Source organism: Emydura macquarii, unplaced genomic scaffold (assembly GCF_026122565.2).
Source record: "Emydura macquarii macquarii isolate MOO-44397 ecotype Brisbane River unplaced genomic scaffold, CSIRO-AGI_Emac_v2 contig_2682, whole genome shotgun sequence".
In the NCBI taxonomy this organism is placed as follows: Eukaryota; Metazoa; Chordata; order Testudines; family Chelidae; genus Emydura; species Emydura macquarii.
In genome coordinates, this window is record NW_027132819.1 from 1 (window position 1) to 16,856 (window position 16,856).

The 16,856-nt window shown below is 39.8% G+C and overlaps 2 pseudogenes; both read left to right on the top strand.

The window, feature by feature from the left end:
- Positions 1-693: 693 nt before the first annotated feature.
- LOC137164718 (butyrophilin subfamily 3 member A2-like) lies at positions 694-12,404 on the top strand (annotated as a pseudogene).
- A 699-nt stretch (positions 12,405-13,103) lies between these two features.
- LOC137164716 (zinc-binding protein A33-like) lies at positions 13,104-15,449 on the top strand (annotated as a pseudogene).
- Positions 15,450-16,856: the final 1,407 nt, after the last annotated feature.

Below are 16,856 nucleotides of genomic sequence, written 5' to 3' on the forward strand. Positions count from 1 at the left end.
GTCTACAGTGATAACTGAAAATAGTCATTCCATTTACTGGATAATAAATGGTGGAAATAACTATGGTAGCCAGCGGATTGCTGTCCCTGTTCAACTCTGTTATGTGAGAGATCAAAGTCCCATCGTCCCCCTACAGAGGGTGGGGGAACCTCTACCGTGTTCAGGGCGATATATGAAGAGAGGGCCCTTCCTGGAAGGGTGGGAAATGAACTGGAGCCATTTTAGCACCTTCTGATTTAAATTTTATATCTGCCTCCTCAGTGGAAGTGGAAACTGATCATGCAGGACCAGATTCTGATATGGGTTGTGTGCCTCTGCAGGAGAGTAAGGGGGAGCGACAACCCATTTATACCTCTGGACAGGCCACCCAGACCTTGCCACTTGGCATGGTGGCAAAAGCAGGAGCTCTGTTTATGCAGCCAATACCCAGAGCAACTGGGTGATGAGTGATGGGGCTTTGGCTTCCCCCATCTTCTACATCAATCAGCACAGCTGAGTCAGTGCAGGTATTTTAATTTGCTGCTAATAGAAGGTATCAGTAAGTGGCTAACCCTCTTGCTCCAGACCAACCAGGAAGCAAGGCGGGAATGGTGTTTCCTCTCTGTGCCATTCTTAGGGCACCACAGCTATGCACAGCTTCATTCACAGGGTTTGAGGCAGATCCACACTCTAGCCTCACATAATTTCCTATAGAATCCACAAACGAAAGCATCTGCAATGACTACAATCTCTATTTCTATCTACACACAGGTCAGTTTAAAATCATCCCTCCTCAGAATCCTGTCATTGCACTCATTGGAGAAGGGGTTATTCTGCCTTGCCAGCTGAGAGCTCAGGATAAGCCTCAGACAATTACTGTCCAGTGGATACTTTCTAGAAATTCAGAAAAAATAGATGTGAGCACCTATGATGGAGAAAAAAACGAGGAGAGACAGGATGAGAGATACCGGGGCAGAACACAATTCTTCCAAAGTGAATTTCAAGCAGGAAACGTGTCTCTAAACCTGAAGAATGTCATGGTCTCTGACAAAGGGAAATACACCTGCAGTGTTTCTTTTGAAACTGGTACGATGAGGTGGTGGTTGAACTGGATGTGACAGGTGAGTGGAATGGCTCTCTCCCATCAGCCTACAGCAATATAGAATCTAATAATGTGGGACCCACAAAAAGTGAAGGGGTCCTAATGTAATTCTGCTGACCTCAGTAAAATTCTATGAAAGGTGAGTTTGATAAAAGGAGGGTAGGTATTTATGTTAAAGGTTTCCTTACAGAACTAAGTCCTTGTATAAAATATGACCTGGCACATCTAGGGCTATGTCTATACTGATGGCGGCACAGTTGGTGTCACCAGATTGATTCACCGGGATCAATTCAGCAGAAATGGAGACCCGCTCAATTGACCCGGAAGTTGACACTGCTAATCCACCCGCACCAAAAAGAGTAATCCTGCCTCAGTGGGAGGGCATTTCTCATCGGCACAGCAAAGTGGAGATGCCGCAGTAAGTAGAAGTTAGGAAGTCGACAGGAGATACGCAAGCTACATTGTGTAGCTTGCGTGTCTCCTATCAACTGCAGCCAAATTTCTCTGGCAAATGTAGACATAACCTGAGTTGCATCATGATGCAGTTTCTTCACATACAATGTCTTTTTTTTTTTTTTTTTTTTTTTTTTTTTTTAAACTTAACAGGGAAGAGTTCTTGCCCTGTAATTTCATATGAAGGAGGTCACACATTCTTCCACAATTCTCAGGCAGCATATATACAAGGCAGTGGGAAATCCCCCAAACTTTGCACTGTTTGGGAAGAGACGGTAATAACAACATTTATTCTTTATTTGTAGCTAGAGGGGGTGAGCCTTCCATTTTCCTGACGGATTATGCAGGCCAGGGGATTGGCCTCACCTGCAGGTCAGAGGGATGGTTCCCAGAGCCCCAGGTGCTCTGGCTAAACAGTAAAGGACAAAACCGAACAGAAAAGCTGACCACCAGCAACACAAAGACACCTGCTGGAATCTACAATATTGAAAGTTCCATTAACATGGAACCAGGATCAGACAATGAAGTCTCCTGCAAGATAATCAACAACATTCTAAAGACAGCGAGTGAGTCCAGAGTCCTGATTTCAGGTGAGTGCATGTTGGGGTCAGTGACTGTAAGGATCAGTAAAGAGGCTGCTTGGTTAATGAGATGGGTCCCGTTTTATTCTCCCCTTCTGTGGTAAGAAATAAATGTCCAGCATTTGTCTGTTATTATTTAATGGTTATTGGGCAGATTCTACATCCCTTACTCATGTTTTGTAGTACTCTCCCTGGTGAGTTTTCCTGTTTATATCTCTTGAGCACAGGGATTACGTGTCAGGGAGTCATGAGTTCAAGCCATTCCTCTGACTTGCTTTATAGACTCAGAGAACTCATTTAACTTCTCTCACTTTCCCCATCTCAATAAAGGAGTAATAATATTTATTCCACCTACTTCACGTGGCTGTGACAGTTCATTAATGTCAGTAGAAACATCTAAATAACATATCATTAACCTGAATAACGCCACCTAGGATATTAGTCTTAGGTTCTCTATCTTCCTTACTAGGTAGAGGACCATTCTGCCTTTCTCTTTATTTTATACGGTTTATGGTGGGAATGCTACGGCAAAGAGATGCACCTTGCATTTTCCCTACTAAGCAGCAGGGGTTGTGTCCATGAGGTAGCTTGAGTATGACTTTCACCATTTCACGGCCTGATGGAGAACAAGTTATACTTTAAATATGTGCAGATTAAAACCTTGTTTTAAATATGCATACAATTTCTGCATGAATACTAGCACTGAAAGGGTATTTGAGATAAATCCTGTGAATCTTCCTCATGAGACACCCCAATGTCTTAGGTGTTTCTTTCTGAATGAGTAAAGTGAGCTGGGTGTGGCTGATGATGAGTGCTTTTCCAGAACATATTGGAAGATTTATGGTGCAAGGCTCTGTTCTCCATGATATTCTTGAAGATGTGTGATCTTCAATTTAGATCTTCAATCTTTTGATCTAAATTCATCTAGACTTTGCTCTGCCAGGAGGAAACTGCAGTGTCTAAATACAAATTAAATCTGATTTCACCAGTTCCTCAGACAGACTGGATTTGGTTGGTCTTATAATTTTCAAGATGTTTCTTAAGAATTATAAGTGAAAATATCTGTTACATTCCTATTTTTCAGCTGCTTTCTTCCCGACCACCTCCCCTTGGATGGCTGCCTTCCTGGTCATTTTATTTCTTAGCATAGCCCTTATTGCTGCTGTAGGCTATAAATTGAAAAGTAAGTATTTCTTTGCACATTATTTCAATAAATATGTTAAAATATTAAAACAGATGCTGTGTAAGTATTTAACTATAATAAAAAACAAACAAAAAACTTAAACGAGTATTCTAGGGCCAAATTCAGAAAATGAAACATAAGGGTCTGTAAATTATAATTCCAGGTAAGTTTCTTGTTCTGACAAAAGTGTTTATAAATTCCTCACATATGAATATATTCAAGGCCATAACAGACACCAATGGATGGTTCAGGATTATAAACTCTTGGATTCATGCCAGTGACTACAAGAGTTCTGTGGTAGTTTAAAGACTAACTAATTTAATTTTTGTAGGCATAAGCTTTCGTGAGACTCAGCTTACTTTGTCAGATGCATCTGAGCTGAGTCTCACGAAAGCTTATGCCTACAAAAATTAAATTCGTTAGTCTTTAAACTGGCACAGAACTCTCGTTGGTTTTGCTGTATACAGACTAACACAGCTACCCCTCTGGAACATGCCAGTGACTGATTCCATCAAAATTATTCTAGGATGCTATGAAAAATGTCTCATTTTCTAAAAGCATTTTTATTTTTTTCAGATAATAATGACACAACATCTCGCTCAGGTAAGTCACTAGGCAGGTGAATGTAATTTTATGTGCACGTATTTTATATTTTGATTTTGACACAATCCCAGGGAGCCTATAGAATCCCCATCACTGGAGGTTGGACAAACACCTGACAGGGATAGTCTCAGTTTACTTGATGCTGCTTCAGTACAATGGGTGGGACTTGATAATCTTTCGTGGTCCCTTTTAGCCCAACATGTCTATGATTATATGATTTTAGAAGAAAAATTTAACTTAGCCGTTGCTGTGCTGGTCTCAGAAGCTGTTTATAAATTACAGTAGATGAGTGAGTTTGTTCTGTCTCAATTGCGATCCACAGTTGTTTGTTTGTAATGTTTGCAGTATGCATCCAGATAATGTAATGGGAATTGGGATCTGTGTTAGGGTATTTACCAATGGTGACTATTGCCATTGGTGGCTCATCAGAAAAGTTTGTTTCCTTCTGTCATAAGCAGATATTGTCATCATAATAGATCATGTTCAGGCTAGCCATCTGCCATTCAGTCCTACAAGGGCATCCCTTGGTGTTGTTCCAGAATCACTAACAGTTGTAGAATGGGATTGATCGCGTAGGTGCAGAAATCACTTACGTTACCCTGTATACACTGGGTAAACGATAAAATTCAAGGCCTTGAACATAGGCACTGAAAACAGGAGTGATTGCCTCCTGCTGGTTGTCTGCCTGGGATTTCTGTTTGGCCGGAGTGGATTTGCTCTTGGTCCACCATGTTCATTCAGGACCTAGGGCAATGGGACTTTCTCAATAAGCTGGGTGAAAATCTAGCTCCTCTGATAACTCATTTCCCTTGTGGATACTTATGGGATCACCTAGAACTTTAAGCACATGACAATATTTCTCTGTTTAAAAAATATTCTTCTCCTGGTAAAGCTCCACTTCAGTCTTCTGCAGGTTTTAGGTCTCATGATTCCTCCCATTTATTTCAATTCACCTGCACTTAAATGTTTTGGACTCCTTCCTTTATTTTTCAGTTCTTCCTAACTTCAATCTGATGCCTCTCTTTTCCCACCACTTTCATTGTACCAGTTATTCTCTAATCTTGTTCATTGATGGTTTTATCTGGCTCACTCAGAAGCTGTCCTGCCAAATCAGAGGATGTGGGTTGGGTGGATGTGCTGTGGCAAAGGTCCTCCACAAGCTTCCTGACATTTTCACAGAAGACTGGACATCTGCTGCTTTATGTGGTCAGATTGTGTGCATAATCAGAGAATTGGTAGAAACCATCTTCCATTGCAGTGAGTGACGAGATAATCTTCAAGTGAAATCATCCGTTTCCTGTGTCCTAATCCAGGTTTTTCCTAGATGGAGAGATATTGGCCCAGTAATTTTTTTTTTTTTTTTTTTTTTTTTTGCTGTTTTGCGTGTGAAATAAGACTTTGGGAAACTTGTTAGAGTAATTAACACTGCAATGTGATTCTCCTTGTTTGCAGTAAATCAGAAGAAAGCCATGGAAGCAGGTAGATATAATTTTGATTTGGTATAACATGAGGTAGGTACATTTTCACGGCACATATTCATGGAGACAGTATTATGTGCCGGGTTGATATTTTCCAAGATGTGAATCGCACATGTATCTGTCCTTACACAGATAAAGGAATCAGTGAGGACTGGGACCTCTCATAATATCACTATTCTAGAGTCTATGAATCTATATCACTAAGGACTTGCAGCGGGCTATTCACCACTGAAGACTCACTTACGCCCTCAAAATAAGTTTTAAATGGTACTTAGATAGCCCAAGACTTGTGCCCCAGTTAAGTCTCCCTTAAGTCTTATTTTGAGGACTGAAGTAGAAAGTAAGATGTGCGTGCTGCACCAGGTAGAATTTCACTCAGAGAGAGCTTTATTATCCAGCATGTCTGGCTCTCGCCATAGGAAATGTAGCACCAATAAATATTAGACACCCAGTCAGTATGGATAATTATGAATAAAGCCTAACCTGCTGCTGCCCTGTCTTCCTGAAAGAAAGAAAAAGTTAAAAAGAAATTCCAGATCCCCAAAAAAGGATATGAGGGGAGAGAAAAGGAGAAATTACAATAAAATCATTTCCCAATCTCTTAAGCTTTCATATTTCACTCTCCAAGGAACTCTCTGAAGAAACCTTCAAACTACAGGAACATTGATTATATCACTGGTGCACTTAAGTGAAAAAATTCTAGGCTGAAATCCAATTTTATTACTTAAGCAGTTGCTTAATTTTAAACACATGGATAGTCACATTAAACTCTAAATGCATTCACCCAAACTAAAACTAACAGCAATCTCAGTGTGTCACCACAAATAACCAAAGTAAAATCAATAGAAAGTGGATATTAACCAGTAAGAAAAACTTGAAAAATAATCTTAATCCATTAAAAAAAGAAAGAAACAAAACAACCAATAGCTCACTCTAAATAATATTCGAACAAAAAATTTCTTATGCAATTAACAAAACAGCAGGATATGATAAATCAAACAATACTAATCTTTGGGCTGCTATATAACCCCATTACGTTTTATGTATAAATTAAATTTAAACATGAAAATTGGTTATGTAATTTATTTTTTAAAAAGTACGAGTGGATTTTGATTCAAGAGTGATGGTTAGTTAGGTAGTTTCATTGAGATATAGATAGGTAGACTGAAGGGCCATCCTTCAGAGATGTCACTTTCTTTTTCTGGAGACTATCCAGATTGATTTAAAATATCCTATGGCATTGTTGGGAGAGAGAAATCCTTGGTCTGAGGCAGTACTCCTTTCTCAGTGAAAAATATGCTAGTATTGAAAGCTGTATATGAGCTATATTCGAAAGTATGGGAATATCATATTGTCCAACAAGGACCAAATAGGTTGGCCTGGTCAAAACTTTTCTGTCAAACTGTTTTTCAGAAAAATTAGGGATTTTAATAAACAATTGTTTTGCCAAAAGCATTTGCTTAATTGACAGAACTCATACAAAAATTCAAGCCTTGTTAAAAAAAAAAAAAAAAAAAAAAAAACTTAGTTTTTGCCTGAAAATTTTCAGTTTGGCAGTTTTTGACAAAAAAATCAAATTTTTCTATTGGAAATGAAAAATATTTTCTGACAAGTTCTACAAAGAAGGCCGATTCTCAATTACATCTAAAAATGTAATGAACTATCCAAATATTTAACTAAAGTAAAAAATAATGTGATATGCTCATGGATTAAATTAGTGAAGTTACAATGGATATAAATCATTTTAACTGGGAGCAGAATTTGGCCCTCACGGTATGAATGATTTTATTTTAAAACAAATTATAAATATGAGTGCAAAGTGTAATGCACATTAGGTACAGGCCAAAAAAATCTACCACATTGATTCTGCCTTAGATCTTACAATGATATGTAAATATAATTTCTTTCAGAAAAAGAACGGCTGCTGAGCGAACTAGGTGAGAATACATATCTTCTTACAGTGCATCATTAGCCTTATGTGTGTGTGTGTGTGTGTGTGTGTATGTGTCCTGTAGAAGAATTGCCAACATCCCACAATATTTTTATTTGGTTGACAGGATGTCGGGGAAGAGGGAGGGCTGGTGTCTGAGCCCAGCAATTCTGCCTAGGGGCAATATTCTGGGCCATGTCGCCCAGTGGCAAAAATCTGTGTCCGTGTCACCCAGTGGTGACAGTCAATGGGTCCTCCTGGCTCTACCAGGTTCTAACTCATGACCCACTAAACATTAGTTCAATATGTGAGGTCTAGAAGGCAGGTGACCCATGCCTGCTCCCTATGCCACTTCCTACTCTGGCTTCAGTGCATCTGTTGGTGCCACTGGTTTGCTTCTGAGTCCCCCTTGGAGAACTTCCACTCCCCTACTCCGTCCACCCAGACTGATCTGAGCTGCTCCCTTTTGAGCTCTGCCTCCCATGTGAGCTGGGACCAGAGCTGCTCCTTATCCTACACTTCACCAGTCTGGGACTTTACACCCTATCCCAATCACAGTCTTATATGAGTTTAGATTTTCAAGATTAAATACAACAAATTGAATACAGACCATCGATGTGAAAAGCTCCTCGTTATTTGTGGAGACATTTAGATTTTTTTAAATTTCATAAGTGATATATTGTATTAGAAACTCTTTTCACATCACTTTTGCAAGGCCATGATTCAGATTTAACATTGCAGTACTGTGGAGTAAACAGGAACCGGCCCCCTCATGGCTTTTAACCCAGGAACGCGGGAATTATTTCGGGCAAGTGTTCTGGCTTATGTTGTTCAGGAGATCAGACTAGATGATCTCAGTGGTCCCTTCCGGCACTGGAATCTGTGAATCGATTAACTCTTTGAATTAAAGCCAAAGTCTACCCAATAACATTTATATGTTGTTTATTTGTATTTGTTTACTATTTTAGATTCAGACAAAAAGACAAGTGAAGGAGGTAAATATCACCTTCTCCTATTCTCTCTCTCCCAGAGGGACAGCATTTGCACACACAGCCTCCTCTAGCACTTCTAAGCCAAAGAGTCATGGATCAAGTTCTTCCACCTCTTCTCTCTCCCCTCCATGCAGTCCCACATCTCTGACTGCTTTTCAGACATCATTTCCTGCATGTTTTGCCACTAGCCAATCAAACTTAATACTATGGAAAATGAACTCATCTTTCCTCAAAATCCCTGCTGTCTTTCTCCCTCCTCTATTCCCCTGAGCAACTCCTCCCTGCAGTTTATCCCCCACCATTCAGCTGTGTAATCATTTCCCTCCCCTCCCTCTCCTTCTATCCACTGGTGCATAGTGTAACAAATCCACTATCACGAAACTGGCTCATTCTTCCTTCACCAACAACCTTGTCCACTTCTCAGTTCAACTATTGTAACATCCTTTTCTGCATCCTGCTAGCTCCTCACCACATTCCCCTCCTCCCCCAGTCCATCCACCCAAAGTGACACTTGACAAATCATCCAATTTGACTCCTTATCTAAGTCCACCCTTCTCTCCACATTCTTTAACTCAATTTCCCATACCTTCTGCAATAAAGCTGAGACCCTTGCCCTAATTTTCAGCTCCTGTCTGACCTATTCACTCTAGTTTCTCTTCACTCCTTCAACAAGCTTTGTCCACCTGTAACTTCAACTTCAATGTCCATTCTTCATCCATAGCCCTTTCCCAAGTGTCCCCAGTGTTTCAAAACCCTTCACAGACCAAAGATCCAAAGTGACTCCACACTATCAAGCTGCAAGTTCCTCCTTAAAACACATTTCATTTATACAGCCGATAAACCCAAGTCCTCATCTCAAAGTAGAGCTTTCTGAAAAAAACTGGAACAATTTTCATAAACATTTTTCCCCATTTTTTCATTAAATTTTTTTTCGCAATTTTTAAATTTAAAAAAATGACCAACTCTACCACATAGAAATGTTCAAAATGAAATTACATTAATATTAAACAAAAATATAAACAGGTAAAGACAAATTATGGAACTAACTAACAAAGCTGCTAGACATCTCTTCTCAGTCACTGTTTGCAAGCATCCTTCATATTTACAGAACATTGTCAGATTATATTGTTCGTTCTTAGTAGCATGTGCCTTATTGTCTTAAATGACATACCATATACCTGTAAAGCATATAGCATGCTGCTGGCATGCTACAAATGAAAATAACAACAAATGTAAATCACAGCCGTCTCAAGTGTTTTTTTCACTATTGTTTGAAATAAATGGCTGACAGACTGAGTGATAAAAACAGATGCCTGTAAAATACTGAACGAGAATTCATCAGCATTCCTGCCATACATATGTAATAGTAGAATTTCCTCTAAATAGTTTTACGTAATGTACTCCATCGTGTCCTGATGGATCTCTAAGTCTTTGATCTTTTTGTCACTTCTAATTCTCTCTCTCTGTGTTCATTGTACTAACTGAAATTACTATTTTGCAGCAATTGGTGAAACACAAGAACGTTTGGGTAAGAAAACCTGTCTAATATGAATGCTATTTTCTTATCTGGCTTAGAATAAAACAGGTGAGTGTTCTGGTGAGTCTGTCTATGGCAAGGGTTCTCAGACTTTTTTTCCAGGGACCGCTTTTGAAAATAGTTCAGGCTGTGATGGCCACCTCTCCCCTCAAAAAATGATCTATGGCATCTTGAAGGTGAAACCAGTAAATGTTGTCAAACACGAGTCTGTGAGACTCTGCCTGTTCCTCTGGAACACAAGAGCTGCCATACTGGGTCAGACCAGTGGTCCATTTAGCCCAGTATCTTGTCTCCAACAGTGGCAAGCACAGGAACAGGGCAATTTTGGAGAGATCCACCCTTGCTTTCCCCTTCTGGCTTCTAGCAGTCAGAAGTTTAAGATCTCTCCTAGCATGGGTTTACACCCGACCATCTTGGCTAATAGCCATTGGTGAAAATATCCTCCATGAACGTACCTAGTTCGTCTTTGAACCCATTTATTTTTTTGGAAATTACATTTGGAAATACATTAAAATGAGTTCCACAGGTTAGTTGTGTCTTGTCTGAAAAAGTACCTCTTCTTTGCATTAAACCTGCTGCCTATTCATTTCATCAGGTGACACCTGGTTTTTGTATTGTGAAAGCAAGTCATGTGGATCTCTATCTGTGTTCCCATGGGATTGTGAAATATTCTCTCTTGATTACGAATCTGCCTTCCTTAATATATTGTAACAAAGCGGTGGACACCCTTTATTTATTGATTGATTGAATTGCTTATTTACTTATTAGTTTGTATTACCACAGCCCATAGAAGCCTCAACTTTCTGAATCAGCAAATTGTCCACTACGCATGCTGAGAACTTGCAGGACATATTATGTTTTGGTGTAATAGTTTTGAAACGGATATCAGGGAAATTAAAATCCCCCATTAATATGAGCTCATGTGTGTTAGCTATTCTTGTTACCTAGTTGAAGAATGCCTCATATATTTCCTCATCTTCATTTGTTGGTTTATAATAGCCCCCTACTATAACATAATTACTATTCTTTTCCCTTTTTATCCTCACCCAGATACACTCATTAGGTCTTCCACTCACTTCCTCTTGGATCTCAGAGCAAGAGTATACATTCTTGACATACATTTAAATTCCTCCTCCATTTTTCCCATATTTATCCTTCTGGAACAAGCTGTATCCCTCAGTGCTGGCAATCCACTCATGGGAGCTGTTCCACCAAGTCTCTAATGCCAGTTAAGTCATAATTTTCATCACACACTATGACAGAGGTGGCCAAACTGTGGCTCATAAGCTGCATGTGTCTCTTTTATAGTTAAAGTGTGGCTTATGGAGCCCCTTATGCCCCTCTCGTCCCCACTTACCAGACTGGGGTTTAGAGCGCAGACCTTCTGCCCTGCAACTGGGTGGTGTGGCTAGAGGATTCTGCCTAGCGGAGAGGAGGGTTGGGAGGGTGGTCAGTAAGTTCAGCCACCTCTGTTTTATGACTTCCTGTTCATCCTGCATGTTCCCCATACTCCTTCCATCAGTGTACAGGCATCAAAGACATTTTGCAGCCTGACCTGTTGTTTATCATCTTCCCTTTTTAATGTAGTTGTGGGTTGTAGTCCCTTCTCCAGAACTGAAACCCTTCCCCAATTTATTATTTCATTCCAACTGACATTTTAGACTGCGATTTTCAAGGGAGCTTAAGGAAAATAGATTAAAATTCAGTCTCACTGACCATGTTATCACTTTTCCTGAAAAGAAAGCTCTGAGACTGAGTCCAGTTCCGGAACCCTTGGTTAGATGAATGATGCCATTAAATTTAAAGGGACTGTTATCATTGATAAAGAATTATTTGCACAAATAAAGTTGCATCGCTGAGCTCATCATCTGAGCATCCTCCCTACAGAGTTCTCAGATTTTTAAAAACAGTATCAGACAAGAAGAAAAAATGAGTCAGTGACTGGAATATCCTTTCATTTCAGATCGAATCTCAGTAGAGCTGGGTAAGTTGAGTTGTTTTGAATCACAGTTATTCTTGAAATGAAAATTATTGTTCATATATTAGGTAGGTTAAAATAGCTTGGGGATGGGTGTACTATAAACACATGAGTAGGCAGACAGAAGACATTTTAAACTACATTGTATTTCATTGTGCCATAGATTTGCAACATATTAATTGCTTTTTCCTTTAAAGATTTCAGAAGAGCACAGAGCTATGCCGGTAAGCTGAAATGTATACAATAAACCCACTATCTATAAATTACACAGGTGATATTTCCTTTCAGAAGATTAATATTTGAAAAGAAAATGATTCCTTGTGTATTGACTGGATTTATTTAGAGATAAGTGTGATATAAAATATGTTTATATCTTTCATCCCATCTGTACCTTCAATTCTATTGTAATTTACCTGTTTTCCATAGCAATAATTATTTGTTAAGCATTTACTGTGAACTCAGTGATGTCTTAATGCTTAGGAATCTATAGTCCCTGTCAAGAACAGTTTACAATTGAAGATCCTAGTCCAACAAAGTATTGAAGCACATGCTTAAATCTAAGAATGTGAATAGGCCCATTGAAGTCAATGGGAGACTTGCTTAAAATCTGCGTGTGTCTAAAGTGCTGGACTGGACTGGGGCCTAAATAAATACAGAAAAATATCCACATACAACATGCTCTGGATGAGATCTAGATAGTGCTTATATCTTATGACATAACAGTGTTTATGTGCGAGTGTGTGTGTGTGTGTTGTTCTTGCTGCAGATTGGTATGGAACAGCATTTTGCTGGAGTGGGTTAACATTAGCGGACTTTTACCTAACAAGAAACTCGAATGAAGAGAGGATGTGTGCGTTGCATACTAAGACAAGAGAGAGCTCCTGGAATATGGCAATGCATGGAAGAAGGCAAAAAGATGAGATTGGGAGAAGTATAAAAAGAGTGTTTGGGTGGGAGTCTGGTGGAGTGAGAGTAGTGATATTGAGAGATGAAGGCGAAGATGTAGGTGCACTGTGCAGAGCATTGGAGATGTGGATAAAAAGCTTGATCCTGAAATGCAGCGTAAGGGAAAGTTAATGTAGGGTTTCAAGAAGGTGACTGACAGGTGGGGCAACATGAGACAGGGCAGGTGAGGGCATGACTTGAGCTGCAATAGTTTATATAAACAGAGGGATGTGAAGTGGAAGCTGTGGAGATCAGAAATGAGGAGATTGTGGGACACGCGGAAGCATGAGATGACTAAGGACTGGAATCACAACGATAGGAAGGGAGAGGTGGGTTTTTGAGATGTTCTGGAGAGAGAACGGACTGTATCTGTCAACAGAGAGAAGCAATAAATATAACGCCAAGTCTGTGAGTCTGGGCATCAAGGTTAACACAGCGCTATCACCAGAAGAAAGGAAGGAGCATGACAGAGTTGGGAGTAATGATGAGGAGTTCAGTTTTAGCCACTCTGAGTTTAAGCTGGCGGCAGGACAGATAGACAGAGGCAGATGTGAGCTTCTCCAGATTCCAGGCAGAGCAGAGGACCAAGCACCACCCCCTCCTTTAGGTATGTTTGTTTGTCTGTTTATACAGCACATAGGGTTTATACAGCACATAGGGTTAGTGTGTGTTTATACAGTACATAGGATTTGGTCCTGCAAGATGCTGAGCACTCTGACCTGATCCAATAAAGCTGTTGCAGTCAATTGAGATATTTATGTTCTTAAGTGTTTTGTAGGGCCAGAGAGCTCAGCGCTTCTCAGCATTGGACCCATAGTACTTTTCATAATGATTTTTCATAGCAAAATTTAGGAAGAATCCTGCTTGTATTAGACTCATGGAATTTAAGGTCAGAAGGGACCATCATGATCATACAGTCTGACCTCCTGCGTATTGGAGGCCACATTGGTGGCACATTGGAGGCCATATCCTCACCCACCCACTCTGATTACAGACCCATAACCTCTGGCTGAGTTACTGAAGTCATCAAATCTTGATTTAAAGGCTTCAAGTTACAGAGAAGACACCATTTACACTAGTTTAAACCTGCAAGTTACCCATGTTCCATGCTGCAGAGGAAGGCGAAACCCCTCAGGATCTCTGCCAATCTGACCTGGGGGAAAAAACCTTCCTGATCCCAAATCTGGTGATCAGTTAGACCCTGAGCATGTGGGCAAGACCCACGAGCCAGACACCTGAGAATGAATTCTCTGTAATCACTCAGAGCCTTCCCCATCCAGTGTCCCATCACCAGCCACTGGAGATATTTCCAGTTAGCAGTCGCAGATCGGCTATGTGCCATTGTAGGCAGTCTCATCATGCCATCCCCTCCATACACTGATCAAGCTCATCATCGGAGTCTCTGGTGCGGCAGCAGCTGAGTAGCACACCCAGGAGCCATCCAGCCACAGCAGGGTAGGACAGATCAGAGCAGCCTGAAAGCAATATGCTCCATATTGCTCCTTACTGCTGCTCACAAAGGAACAGCTTGTATCTCACCTCCAGAAAATGCTTCCTCCTGGCCCCAAGCCAGCTGACATCACTCCCTTGGAGCAAAGATACAGCAGCAGGGACCATAGCCAGCACCCCTCCTTCCTTACTCTAGCTCTGGAATGCAAGAGTGGGAAAAGCTCCCCATGCCATCTCCCTGCCCCAAGCCTGGACTTTGCCTGCAGAGTGTGTAAATTACTGTCATATGCTTCCAATTACATTGATATTTACATGAATTTCTCATTTCAAAATTCATTTAACTTCTGGTTTATTCCCCATCTCTTCTTATTACACTGAGTGTCACTGAGTAATTCCTTCCTAACCAGGGAACTATTCTGGTTTCTCTCCCCAGTTCCCATCACTCTGGATCCGGATTGCAAACACCCAGAACTCAAAGTGTCTGAGGATCGGAAAAAGTCTGGCATGAACCAGCAACTCCAGAGCTGGACGCAGCCTCCGGAGTCCTGATTGTGATAGGAAAGGAGGGGTTTGAGTGTGGGAGGCAGTACTGGGAGGTGGAGGTGGGGGACAAAGAGGACTGGGAGCTGGGGGTGCTGAGTCAGGCTGTGAGGGAGACCGTGAAAAGAGAGAAGACAGAGAAACTCCCTGAGGAGGGATATTGGTCTCTGAAGAGATCCCAGGGAGGCTTATTTTCAAGCAAAGATAGTGCTAAGATTGAAAAGAGGGATGCACAATATACAGTGATTGGTGTATTTCTGGATCGGGAAGAAGGAAAAATCTCATTTTTTGAAGCATGGTCGATGTTCCCCATTGTAACTATTCCTGCAGAGTTTACTGAGAAATTTTATTATCCATTCCTCAGTCTCAGGAACAGCACAGGAGAGCAGAAACCGCTAACAATCCACCCCATCAAATTTCCCATCCCTTTAAAGCCTCTGAGAAAGGAAAAGTGAGATCTAGTTGCTCTGGAGAAGTAAAACTCTCTACAAAGAGGAGAAGGATATAGAAAAATGTGAAACATCAGAAACACTAACATAAACAAAGTAGAAACTGAAAATTAAACAAAACAGAAAAAAAGAGGAAAAAGGAGACAGAAAACACTGGTTCTAGGCTCGTTGACTCAAAAACTGAAATAAATAAATTCTGAAAGAAATGGAAATTATCTCTATAGAAATATTTTTAGTTAATGTTTTATTACATTTTTTTTTAAATAGGAAAATACTTTAACAAAATCATGGGGGGATGTGTTGAGATGGAGGGAAAATGAATGTGTGATATTGCCAAGGAATAATTAAAAAAAGACACAGTTATGGCTACCCAAAGAAAAGGGGAGAAAATTTTGCAATTCAGTTGCTAATTAAGAGTCCTACTGGAGTGGTTACGAAGAAAAAATGAAATTGTTAATACAAATGCTGTACCCCATAAGATATATTACCTCTATCCTGTGGCATCTAAACCAATAATATACAGAGAAAGTTTGATTATGTAATATCAATATAAATATTAAGGTTTGGAACAGAGTTTAACTTTATGCCCTCATGGAAGACCTCAGATGTTGTCTAATGCCTCTTCAATGGGGTTACACCTCAAGGAGTTTTTTGTATTGTCATTTTCATGTATTTTTTATTAAACTATCAAATATTTCAGTAAAACTTTAAACTGCCTCTGGGTGCATTTCTCTGATTGATCCCAGGACATGTAGTAGTTTAGTTAATAACATATATAACTCTGGAAGTTCTCCTGAGTCTCTAATTTAGTTTAAGTAACACTAAATTCTTTATGTTCATGAGAAATCTTGAAGTAGTTAGTTAATACATGTCCCCTGTGCTTCATATTATATTTTTCTTACACTAGCTCAAGCTGTTTTGAAGTTATGATGACTCAGAAATGGTTAGTAAAATTTTCAAAGAGTACAGCCCCCTTGTGTCTCCAAAACACCTGGTCAATCTATCTCAAATACTCAAAAATAGAATTGCTATTCTACAAATGGATGATGCAAAAGAGATTAGATCAAAATACTTGTGCTTATAATTAGGAATAATATAATCATCTATGTATCGTGTTATACTATATATATAAAACTAAGAATAATAATAGAATTTATTTAATGTTAACCTGCTACAAAGGTAATGTTGGCTAATAACTTGATCTCTGGAGTGGGATTTAGGAGCCCTGGGTTCCGTTTCTCAGCTCTGCTGTTATCCTGCTGGGTGACCTTGATCAAGTCACGTCTCTGCTTTGTACCTCATTTTCCCCTTCTGTACAATGGGGTAATGATACTGACCTGCACTTTGAGATCTACTGATGAGAAGTGCTGTGTAAAATCTGAGTGTTATTGTTATGCTAAACACCAAATATATGTTCTTTTCCTTTTTTATTCTACTTATCCATTGTGGTATTAACTGAATACATTACTCCTTCTCTAAGAGGAACTCAGAGCTGCTTATTTCAACAGAATTGAAACCAGTTCAAAAATACCTGGTGCTTTAAAATCAATTTGAAGGTCAGCTGTCCAACTAATACAACCTGAAGGAAATCCATTTGGATAATACAGCATCATTCTGGCTGTAAATGCTTCACCTTAAATTCCTGAACGTTGGGTTT